The sequence below is a fragment of the Mycteria americana genome, chromosome 7, assembly GCF_035582795.1.
Source record: "Mycteria americana isolate JAX WOST 10 ecotype Jacksonville Zoo and Gardens chromosome 7, USCA_MyAme_1.0, whole genome shotgun sequence".
Taxonomy (NCBI): Eukaryota; Metazoa; Chordata; class Aves; order Ciconiiformes; family Ciconiidae; genus Mycteria; species Mycteria americana.
In genome coordinates, this window is record NC_134371.1 from 8,051,403 (window position 1) to 8,063,789 (window position 12,387).

General features: G+C 36.9%; 1 protein-coding gene across 7 annotated transcripts in view; it reads left to right on the top strand.

The window, feature by feature from the left end:
• Positions 1–12,387, top strand: part of NAALADL2 (N-acetylated alpha-linked acidic dipeptidase like 2) — a 520,054-nt gene that overhangs the window by 278,676 nt on the left and 228,991 nt on the right. The window lies entirely within an intron of this gene.

Sequence of the window (12,387 nt, forward strand, 5' to 3'; positions counted from 1 at the left end):
CTGACTTTGGTACAGTTGGCAGAAGTGCATTGGGTGTGTATGTGAACTGTCAAAATGCCAGAGCCTGTTCACTGGCTGGGCTGGACTAAAATGTCCTGAGAAAAAGCTTTTGTTCAGAATTTCACTTTTAAGCTGGTTGGAAATACAGCACTTCTGACTGTGCTGTATTTCCAGTATCACCAGTTGCAATCCCAGGAGAGAAGTATCTGCTTATAAATAATAATAATAAAAAAAATCAGTGCAAACTAAACAAAGCTGAAAATACATTGGTCGTGCCTTTTTCTAGAATTAGGCATTCCTAGTTTTTTCTGTCTGATACGCTGTCTCTTCCCCTAAATACAGATAAATCTGATGTCTAACACCTCATGTAATGAATATTAGTTACTGTGTTTATCTCATTCATTAAAAGGGCCTTAATGTGAATTAATCGTGAGATATATCCGTTCTATTCTCATAATTATTTCTTATGTTCCTGTGCTCTGCAGTTCAAAGAGAAGGTGACTAATCAATCACCAGCTTGTGACTGGCCCAAGGGTAGGTGTGTGTGAGAAAGAAGATGCTTCAAGGAATTTATCTTCCTTCCACTGAATTATGTTACCATATAGAGTTAGTCTTGTCTCCTGTAAGATTCACTGCTTCACACTGATGTCTTCGAGGGGCAGACAGAGGTGAATAAGGATAGAAGAGGTCTGGCAATGGCTTCAACTACTAGAGAGCAAAGCTGCTTAAATATGCAAGAAAGCTCCTGCTGTGTTGTCATCCAGGAGAGATGTTCCTCCTACTGCAGGTCAGTGCTTGCCAGGCACGATCTGTACTTGGGGAGTATTTTAGAGAATGAAGTAATATGAAAAGCTAGAAATTATGTTACTGGCAAAAAAATTGCTGCATCATTCTTCTAACCAAAGGTTTTATTAAAAAAAAAAATTCTCATGTCTTTGTCCATGTTGTCTTTTTACCTATAAAACTCTTACGACTTAAGGCTAAAAGAAAATATTGCGATCGTGTAACGACACAAATTAAAAATCTAGAATAAGAAATTGTATCAGCATGGACAGTGTTAGGCTCAGGATCTGGTGGGTAAGACTGACTCCTTCAGTTCAGATCTTTCCCTGATGATCTTACTGCTGTTGTCTTAATACCTGTAGAGTTGCTCCGCCTGAAATTAAATTTTCATAACTTTTCAATTTTCTCTGCAGACAGTGAAGATAATTTCTTCACAATATATAGTGTTTGTAAAGCGGGTACCAAAAATGTAAAGACAAATGAAGAAATATGGAGGGAAGCTCTTCAGTAGATGATATGACTAGTGAATATTTTTTATGATGAGTGTTGCGCGTTCTTTGTCTTGTCTATTGAATTTAGTCTCTTGTGTTTGTGGAAACTCAGGAAAGGGACCACTTGATGTTGGAAGTTGGACTGTTAAGGAAATTTGTGGTTGAATCAGAATTTATGAGAGCGCATACTGAGCTCCCTAGTTTCTTTTTGTTGATTGTTCAACATTCTGGGCAGGAGGGATCATAATGGAGGAAGAGAAAGAACTGAGTATAGATTTCTATAGTAACTGATAGTTCTGTAATAATGTCCCTAACTGCTTTTATTGAAAACTGTACCATAAAGTGCTATTGCTACAACAATACTGAGCAGTTCTCTACTGCTGTAAAGGGGGCTGACTTGGCTTCCAGGCTGTCTCAAAGATGGGGGAAGCTCTGTGCAGGTTCAGATCCAGCTCCAACGCTCTAGCAGGGCTGCAGTGATGGTGAAGTTTTTGCGTTACCAGTGAAATCAGTTGTGCGATGTCGGAGGTCAGATTACTCCTTCCTCCCCACCAAGTTGTCCAGATTCTGGTATCCTTTCAGACTTTCCCATGCATTTTAGATAATGTCAGCATTCTTCCATCTTTCCTTTTGAGATGTGGCTTAATGGAAAGCCACTGTACAAGGTGAACAATTTGCTGGGTCCGTTTCTAAAAAGCAGCAGTTTCTGTCCCTTGCATAGGATTTCCTCTCTTTCTGCAGGATTTTCCATCCCTGCTGAGAGCACAGGAACCAAGTTCACAAATTCTCCATGGTGTTTCTGCCAACACTTAGCAGAGATGAACAACCAAAATGTCTGTGTGAAATTTGGCACAATTCAGGAAAACCTTCACCCTAACCTTTGGAAAGATTTAGGATAAAGGTGAGCTACTGATTACGCTATAGCAATGATACCTGGCAGGGCCCTATCCTGAACTTTCATTTCATCCTTGCTGTTATTCATAAAAATAAAACATTTTGAAAATGAAGGTTAGCTACTTCTGAAGGACAAGATAAATGGTACTGCTATATAGAAATCTTTAGATGACTAAGCAGTGCAGAATACAGTATCACAATTAATGACCAAATGCCAATTCCAAAATATTGAGTGCATTTTTAAAAACAAAACTTGAAAGCCTGGAACAACAAAGAACCAGGTTTTCTTTGTGGTACACTTTTACCTGAATCACATGCTACGTGTCACTTGTAAGATAAGTCTTCTTTCCATAATGTTAGGTAATTGAAAAAAGGAAATATCTACTTGTTTAATCACATAGAGCTATGATGTTCTCACATACAGCCTTCTTTATATTTTTATCTTGGTCAGTCATTTGGGCCACTTGAATTCATTATTGCTCAAGTATATTCCTTGTTTTCATTGGTGTCCTTTTCTTTCATCTGAACATATTTGTCATTTTAGAATGTATTTTTCCTCAATCCTTTTTCTAAAGAGGTAATTTATAGACCTATACATCTGCATAATGGCTTAAAACAACAAAATTCACATCAGATAGGGAAGATGTCATTTTCCTTTTCACAACTGCATGTTTGCTTCTCCAGGTTTGATAAAATGCTGCTTGACCACTCAGATTCGTGTTTAAAGCACTACATGGTTGGGCATCTCTCTGATTATGTTCAAGTGTGTGATGTTTGGCCAAGCAAGGGCTACTCTATGAAAGAGCATTTATTATACTCTGGAAAATAGACTTCTCACTGACATTTCTGAAAGTTCAAGTGTTCTCTTGATGCAGTGGAGGACCTCCTCTTGTACATACATGTGATTATCTGCATCTTTGAGGTAGATGTCTATTTTATCTTTCTGTATCTGTGTACTTGCAGTAAAAACAACTTATGTTTTATGTGTTTGCATAGCAAGCGTGCATAGAAATACAGCCAGCCTGTACATTTCAGTGCACTATGCCTGCACTAGTATGAGAGTTGATTGGAAAACAGGCTTCTCATCCTATGAAAAGTACGCTGTTCCAAAATATAATCAGAATTGTGGCAAAAATGGGAAACCTGAAAATTGTAAGGCTATTTTCCTAGATGTTTCTGTTTTAACACAGCCAGACTAACTCTAAAAATGAAACAATTGAACAAAGTTGAAATGCTACTCTCTAGGAAATGAAGATATCAAATGTTTTATAGTTATAAAATGAAATATTTCAATTCTACTTAAAAAGACTCAAAAGCACTTCCGTGTAACATTTCACTGCAGTTGACACACATATTCTATCTTTGATAGAGTGTTTGCATTCGCAGGACATTGTTCTTCTGACCCGTCATTTCAGACAGGAGATTACTTTCCTTCTCGGGATGTGTAGGTGCAGACTCGTGCTTCACTATGCTCCATGGTTCACTGTGTTTTGTTTTTCATGAGGACCCTACAAAGAGGTGAAGGGGAGTGTGCCCAGTGCCGCTTGGTAGCCTCTCCTGCCCAGCTGAGACGGCTCCTTCCCCACATTAGCTGTTAGCCGGCCGTTTCTGCTGCAATCTGCAGAACCTGCTTGTATAGAAAGCACTTTCCGGCACCTTCTGTAAGGCGCAAGCATCTTCTCCAAAGACACAACAGTTGTAGCTATCCTAGGAGGGAATGCCTTTTTTTTATTCGATATATGACAAAAAGGCCATTGAAGGAGGATAGCCTGCACCCTCTGGTTGCTTTACTTTCATAATTCGTGTTTGAGAGTAGCCAATAAAACCTCCGTGTCACTGCAGGCCGGCCTTGAGAATTTGTTCAGTTCTGACATAGCGGGACTGGATTCTGACATAAAGTCATTTCACTGAAAGTTTTAAAGCTAGGTTTAAATCACACCATTATAATTTACTATGTACATATGTAGCTTATGATTTCTTTTTTAAGATGTCACATTACAGCTGAACAATTCTGTTTTTGTTTAGTTTATCCTTAGTCTGTGTAATTTGTAAATGTATATTTGCATGAATAATTACCACTGAATAAGCTAAACCAAGTAGGCTGGCAAATACAGATTACTGTTTCTGCTTAGGAAAGTGTGATCAATGTGACTTTATGCTTTAGAGACTAATGCTACTAAATATCTTTGCAGTTAGCTCTTATAAAAGAGGAGACTATAAATAATGAACACATATACGAAAGAATAATTAGATTCTTTAATTTAAAATTTTGTCACTAGTAAGCTTTGTGAGATGACAAATAATGTCACCATCACTTAATGAAAGGTTAAAATAATAAAATTTCTGATAGGATTTTAGGCCTCAAAATGATATCGTGTCCTTTAATGTTTCATAACCAAAGCAATGTTTTTAGAGGTTTTAAAATAAATAAATATCAACTTAATGTGAATGAAAATAAGAATGTTTTATTTCAGAATTCCTGAAAAACTAGATTTGCATTTAAATATAATTAGAAAAGATTAAAAAAATAGGGTTGTTGATTGGATATCTCGCTGGATGTAATGAATTAAGAAGGTATACTCAAGTATTAGAATTAATTAATTAGAATTAGGAAGGTATCAAGTATTAGTTTTGCCTTCCACTTAAGGGAAACTGGAAGAATGTGATTTGGGACAGAGGGCGGGGGGGAAGTATGAATGAATTAAAAGAAGGAAAAGTGAAGTTGAAAACAGATGTAGAGGGAGGAGTTGACAGGATGAGCGTTATCAACAGGGAACGGGGCTATGTCAGCTCCGATTTATCTGGGGCTCTGTAACCATAAAACACAGAAGAGGTTCTTTTCTGTAGGCGATAAAAAGGCTTCGATCTTAATTCACTCTCCCTGGGTGTTAGTAGAAAAAAAACCTGCTATAAGCTGGAAAAAGAAAGCGAGCAAACAAGTTAAACCTCAGTCTCTTTCTAAAAAGGATACTGGAACAGCAAAAGCAACCTATAGGAGAAGCTTCAGCAGAGCCCTGCCTGGAATGGAGCTGTGTTAGCTGGACAGATAGGATGAGGGGCAAGAGAGAGCACGTAAAATGTGTCTGTGACTGAATTCGGTCTCCGAGGCCAAACTCTATCAAACTGAGGTTAAGGAACATCTTTTTTTCTTCCTGTTTTGGTACAAATTACAGTTTTAGCTGCCATTGTAACGCAGTCTGCAATTTTATGTAATAAAAACTAGACACAAAGAATCCTTTTTGACTGTAAGCTGACACTGTGAGTCATACTGAATTACTCTGGAATTTTATTGTGTGAGTAGGAATATTGAAGTAAAAAAAGAAAATACCTAGAGTAAGGTGCGAACAAACGTAAAGAAAAAATGTCATGAATCTATTTGAAGAAGTGTAAATGCTTGTAGGTAAAAACAACTAGTTATTTAATGACCAGCTAGTTATTTAATGACCCCCCACAGATGTATCTTGCTATGTGGAGCAATACTGAAGTTCTGTGATTTAAATCTGCCCAGACATTGTGGGTCAGGTGCATCTCTTAGTATTCTAACAGAACAAAATCAGCTTCAGTTAATCCAGATAGGTAATGATTTGCTTTTTTGGGCTCAGACAGCATGTTCAAATCCAAATTGCACAAATCATCTCTTTTTGGCTTGCCTCAGACAGTTGCTTGGAAATACATTAGGTTATTATTTTTCAAGACGTAAGATTATTTTTCTCATTCCAGTTTTCTAATAAGACCTAAAAAGAAGCTCAAGGATAGGGAATCCTGTGCCACTAGAAATAGAGTCTGGATAAGCAGTGTCCAAATTTAGCCAAGATGGTAGGGGAATTTACTTTCAAATATACAGGTTAGTCATTTGCAGGATTTCACAGAGGCATTTCTGTGTAATTACCTCAAATTTATCTAAAAGCTTTCCCAGACAGCTTGGGAATGTCAAAGTGTCATAGGACACACAAAACATTGGAAGTAGTATTTGCTACCAGAGACAGCATGCTTGGATTTTGAGGCCTTATACCAAATTTGTCATAAAGTCAATAGAGAGTGGAAAGCTCACCAGGGGATTTCAAAGCTAGTGTTATTTTGAAATTAATGTAAACACTGGAGTATGGTGTTTATATGAAAAGTGGGTTCTAAAGAAAGGAATTTTTGTTTTATAGCAAAAGCAGCTCTATAAGAAATTTCATGTGTTCATGAGACACCTGACCCCCGACTCCCCCCCGCCCCCAAACTCTTCTCTTACAAATCTGTCATCTGCCTCAGATTCTTTCCTGGTTTGTTTCTATCTTGTGTCAGATTTGTCTTTATTTTACTAAATATTGAATTATACCCTTGGTCATGCTTTCTCAGATCTTTTCCTCTTCTGACAATGCCGAGCCTAGCAACATAAAACAGAAAGTAAAACTTGCACTTGCACTTGGCTTCAGCGGGTCCTAACCATGAAGGAACAGACTGACTGATCCTACTCCTACCGAGCGCTGTAAAAGAAATCAGTAATTAGGCACATTACGTTCTTAGGTCAACCTTCAGCACTTCAGTTGAACTAGAGACAGTCATCAGATGCATGCCACAAACCCCACAAACACAGAAGGTCTCTCTCTGTCCCTCTTTTTTCCTGGAACCAAGTGAAAGACAAAGTTTAAAAGATAACTTTGAATATTAACATTTCTGTAGAAATACAGTAAGTATAGAAAAGATGGCTATGGCTTTTTATTTTGTCTCTGGCATGCTCAATAGGACAACGAAGGAGGCTTGGGTGGTAGCAATCACAGGGAGACAGCTGTGGTTCCCTGATTATCGAAGGGATGCTTTTGGCTGGAATGGGAGCAGCAGCTTCTGTCAGAAAGCGTAGCAGAGTTTACACCAACAAATGATTTGGCATACTTGGGCACAGCTCCGTTATCTCCCCTTTTCTTTCTTCCTTTTCTCTAATTTTAGAGAAGAGCTACTTTTATGTTTGCAGTTTTCTTTGCATTTGTTGATGTCCAGCTTTGATCTACGGCCAGCTTGAGTTTACTTTTATGCTCTGCTGAATGCTGCCTTCAGCCTCAATTTCAGAGCTGTGCAAATAAATTATAGTGAAGTGTTTAATTAAAGTTAGCCTCATGTCCTGATTGCAGACTGCTGTCTTCTCAGATACAATTTGCAAATGTATTTTGGAGTTTTCACTTTAGGCAGGATGACTAGTTGAAGGTTATTTACTTGTGATTGATCATACATTGGATGTTTCTGTTACCTTTATTTTGTGAACAACTTGAAAATAGTAGCTGAATGTTGAAGGACAAATAAAGGGCATTGACTTGAATGAAAGAAGGGGATACAGTAAGCCTGAACACTCGCAGAACTATGGGGTTGATAGTTCTAGAATTACGTTTGTGCTTTTTGGAGAAATTGTCTTAATTCTGAGGAATAAGCAATCCTAAATATATTTTATACAGAGCATTTAATATTTTGTTTTCTTCAATACTTGGACTTTCTTTAGGTCATCCATTTCTGACACTCTTTTGGTGGGTAGGTCAGAAATGGTAGGCCAGAAATGGCACAACAATGAGCTGGACTGTGCTACTGAATATCAGTCGTTTTCATAGCTGCAGCTTCTATGGTCTTGACCTCCCAAATAGTATGTGTAGAAGCTGTTCGTTGATATGAGTCAACAGGTTGGTATTTGATAAAATACATTCGTAATTTGAGGTTACTGAACTGTGGCACTAACAACAGGTTAACATTAAGAAGAGAAGATTTTTCACCACAGCCATTCTGTATGCTACTTTTGGTTTTGTGTTCTGCATAAGTTTATACCTTTCAGATAAGATTACTTTGAGATTGGTGGGTACTGACCTTAACGTATTCTCTTAAGAAATAATAGTAAAACTATTTGCTTAGGTGTGGTGCTTTTCTACCCTGGGATTCCCAGCCTTGATAGCTAGAGCAGATGCATTTAAGAGCTACCTTCTTATCTGCACTGACTCCATCTGCATTGTGGTGGTTGTGAGAAACATCCCTTCCTGGGTGTACTGGCTTTGAGGTTTTTTTTTCCTGTGGGCTTTTCCCTTAATCTTTTTCCTGTCTTGTGTGCCCCTGGCAAATCAGCCACAATCTGCTTCTTAGACAGTGTATTGGATGCAGGCGGATAAAGCTGTTATTAAATTCCTTTCCTCATTCAAGTGGACTGAATGATAACAATGTGATATGACAAACATATTTCCATTATTATTTTTGACCTATTTAACTTATCCTTTTTTTTTTATTGCCTTAGCATTTGCAAAGAAAGCAAAGTTTTAAAATAGTATCCAGCACATCCCCAGCTGCCGCGTGCTTCATACAGTTATTCATACTTTTCCTTTCCAAGACCTGTCGTACTCTTCTTCATCCATGATCGGATTAAGTACGCTGTTTTATTCTCTTTCATTTCAGAGATAAGTAGAAGAAATGGGGAAAAGATCCTTGACTGTCTTGATTGTGGCATTTTCAGAGTGTTTGTCTTTTCTGTTTTGGGGGTTTTTGTCATAGTTTTTAAGATAGAATGTTTACAACTCATTGAGCATCATCTTGGGACTTAGAAACTAATAAGTCTAACATAAAATAACTACTTCTTCTAAAAATGTTTGTTTTATTACCTACCCCTAATTCATTTCATGCATGGGGGAATACTACTGAACTCCATATTGCACATAGCAATTTGTTCCTAAATAGTCATATCTTTCAAACAGCATAGCATGAGACAATTCGAAGAGTAAGTACCTCATTCAAATGGATAAAACAACTCGTTCTTTAGCAGTTTCCCAGTTTTAGGGTAAGAGGATTTACCCTTGCATATCTAAACCAAGTACACAAGTGCTCTTTTTCGGCACCTGATAAAAGGATGAGTTCTCTTTCGTTTATGAACGGAATTATCCTACCAAAGGAAAGCAGTTTATCAAATATGGGTAGCTGGGGGTGGGGTATTTTGCTTTTTTAAAATCTGGAATGTGTAAAATGAGCATTATGTCATGTTGTAAGCATTTCTAAAAAAGAAAAAAGAATAGAAAATTTAATATTTATTCATTTTTGGAGGTGTTAGGAATGTTGTGACTAAAACAGGACTTCATGCAACATCAATGGACTGTTAGTGTCTCAATGGATGACTGAGAGGGTAGCACTTTTTGGATTCAGTAGGATCCTTTAACATTATTCTAAAGGTGTATTTTTTTCAATATTTTATTTTATGCTAGAAATAAAGGGTCCAATTATTTGAGCCCCATTGTATTAAATAAAATCAAAACTGACTACTCTGAGCTAGTGTTGCTGTACTGTATTTGATGAGATGTTGTTATTAAGTAGTGTGAAATGTTTTGGTTTTATTACAAATTGTACTAAAGTGTTCAAGTGTAGAAGAAAGGAAGGGGTAGGAATAATTTTTCAAACTATTTTTATAATTTAATGCTTACCTGTTAGTTTCTGGACTGTACTGCCAAAATGCTATGACTTTCTTCTGAACTCTTCCAGTGGGTTCTTGACTTCGTTTGGGAGGGGAGGAGCCATGTATGGTTTTACTCAAGAGGAGACTTTATTCCGTGTTTTTGTCATTTTAACTGAAGTTAGATCTGAGATTAGCTGTGCAAATCTCCAGCTGCTAGGCTATATGTGATGTTACCAGGATGTGATAATTTACTTTGGTAGACACGTGCAATACTTTTACCCATGGTTCCCAAAAAGGTAAAATTAAGGGTCAAAGATTTGTGATGAGAAGAGAACCACTTTGAAGTTCCAGTGAAATATAAGTGTGCAAGTATCCCTAAAGTTGGACAGTAACAAGAGGCTTAGGTCATACTTATTTTCAGGCAAGTGCAAAAGAAAAACTTCTAATATATTGAGCTTTGACATATCCTTCATGTGGAAGATGTGTAATGAAAGCACATGTAACTCTTTGTTATATTATACCCAGCTGCTTTTTCATTATGTAATGACTTCTTACATGTGCTCTCAGTGTATGAATGTATTTAATAGCTTTGGCATTGGGGCTTACTTTTAACATTTGGAGCAAAGAACGTGGTTTGTAGAGTGTTTGGGGCAGCAGGGAGTCGAGTTCTGGTTCTCACACAATTAAAAAATGAGCTGTGCTTTTGTAGGGCCTTTTGTTCAGCCTGCTCTTATTGAGCTCATCTGTTGCCTGGGAAGGACCAGCGAGCAGCTCTTGAAGATGCAGTTTGCATCCGTAAATTAACGAAGAACATCCAAGGGCAGTTGCTAAATGCATTAATAATTGTGCAAACATGTAGTTTTGTTGTTTACAGAGCGGTGGATAGCACCCTGGAGGAGCAGCTAGCAAAAATGATGTGAAGAGAAGCAGCACATGAATGTAGATGGGCAGGGATCTCATTTTCACACAGGCATACTGTAGAAGCAGATGGTTTGATACTTGGTTAAGTTATATCTTTGTGTATTGATTTTGCCTCGGGAAAATTCATTGTGGTTTCTCTCATATGAATGATGAAAGCTCTGATTTTTGGCTTGCTTGAGGGGAAGTGGGAAAGTCATTGGGTCCAAAGGAATTAGATTGGAGGTCTCCCCAGAAATCAGCCTAGATATAACCTCTCAAGCCATAAGACTTTTGAGACTCTAGTAATTATTGCACTAAAGTGTATCTATTGACATGTCTGTAGGTACTAATTAAAATAAAACTGAGATCTACAGAATGAGGTAAAATTTGTGTGAACTTCAAGGAAGTACAGTGGTTAATACCCTTTCCTCATTTGAGGTGAACTCTTTATAACCAGAGGCATCAATTAGATAAAATATAAAATAGCTTCCGCTAGTATAAAAACTTCATCGCATTCCAAATATGATGAACACACAAGAAAAAATTTATAATGGATTTCAGCATGTAGTCACCATTTAAATTTTCTTCTGAAATAGTTTTCAAGTTCTTTAGATGTTAATAACCCCACATATTTCAGAAGAAACTATATGAAGTGCAAGATTTTCTGTTCCTACATTTCAGTATTTGGTGTTAAATCTGATGTTTGCCTGTTCCAGAACTGTTTTATAACTTTGGCTGACCTTTTGAAATACTTGGTTTATACAGCACTGGTGACATGTTACACACTTACAAACTTGTTAACTTGAAAATTTAAAAGAATACATTTAAGAAGATGGGAACCTTGGCAACTTTTTTTATGATTTCAACTTAAATATTGAGGTGCAAACTCAGACAAAATATTCAGATACAGTTGTATAAGGGTAAATACTTTCTTAAAATACCTGCGTTCAGGAATCTAGTAAAATTTCACACATCCTACATATCCAGAACAACTGTTGCTAGAATTTAAACAGTTCAGGCAGAGATGCCCGAAATGAGAACTGTTGCCTTTGGCAATGAATCCATACTTAAGTTACCAAAACTAAACTGAAAGAGAAACTTTTGCATCTTGTACTGCTCCTCTAATTTTAATTTTTACACACTCATGGAATAGTCTTGTGTCTTCTTGTATTTATGTTTTATGTGAACACTGTGTCGGGATTTATAGGTTCTAGAATGTCCTTGATGGTGTCCTGAGAGCTTCATAACATTCTAAAATAAAAATGTACAAGACTCATTATCCTCATACTTGGTCTTCACCAGAATTTATTGCTATAAATGCGTGAGAAAAATGCCCTTTGTCATTCTTAAATTTATGTGTGTATATATATATATATATATGGGGTTTTTTAATATATATATATAAAATCCTTGAAAACACATCTTGAAGTATTTTTCTATCACTGCCAATGCTTGACATTTAATAATAACTTAGACCTTTACTACATATTCTTGCAGTGTCCTAACTGAAGAGCTGAAGATCTTCATGCTCTAAACGCTTTTAATTTAGTTGGAAGTGACTCTAATTAGTTTAAAAATATGTATTAATTGAAAAGTTTACACGTCAGAGCAGTGTAGTCTGTTATCACTATGGCTACCTGAGTATAATGCTTGGATAACTGACGGATTATAAGAAAATACTTCAGTAGTTAAGGTAGGCTGCTCAGGAATCATATGAGACCACATAATAAAACTATACATTGGTAGAGTATGTATTATCTGTATGTTTTTGTAAGTGACGGGTATAATCATTCACTCATTTTCTGACATGCTTTACAAGACGCTGATTCCTTTTAAGAAAATTAACAGAAGTGAGTTAGTATCCCTTACATGGTTTTAAGTACATTCCTGTAGCTAACGAGGGGAAATGCTCATAAGAATCAGCAC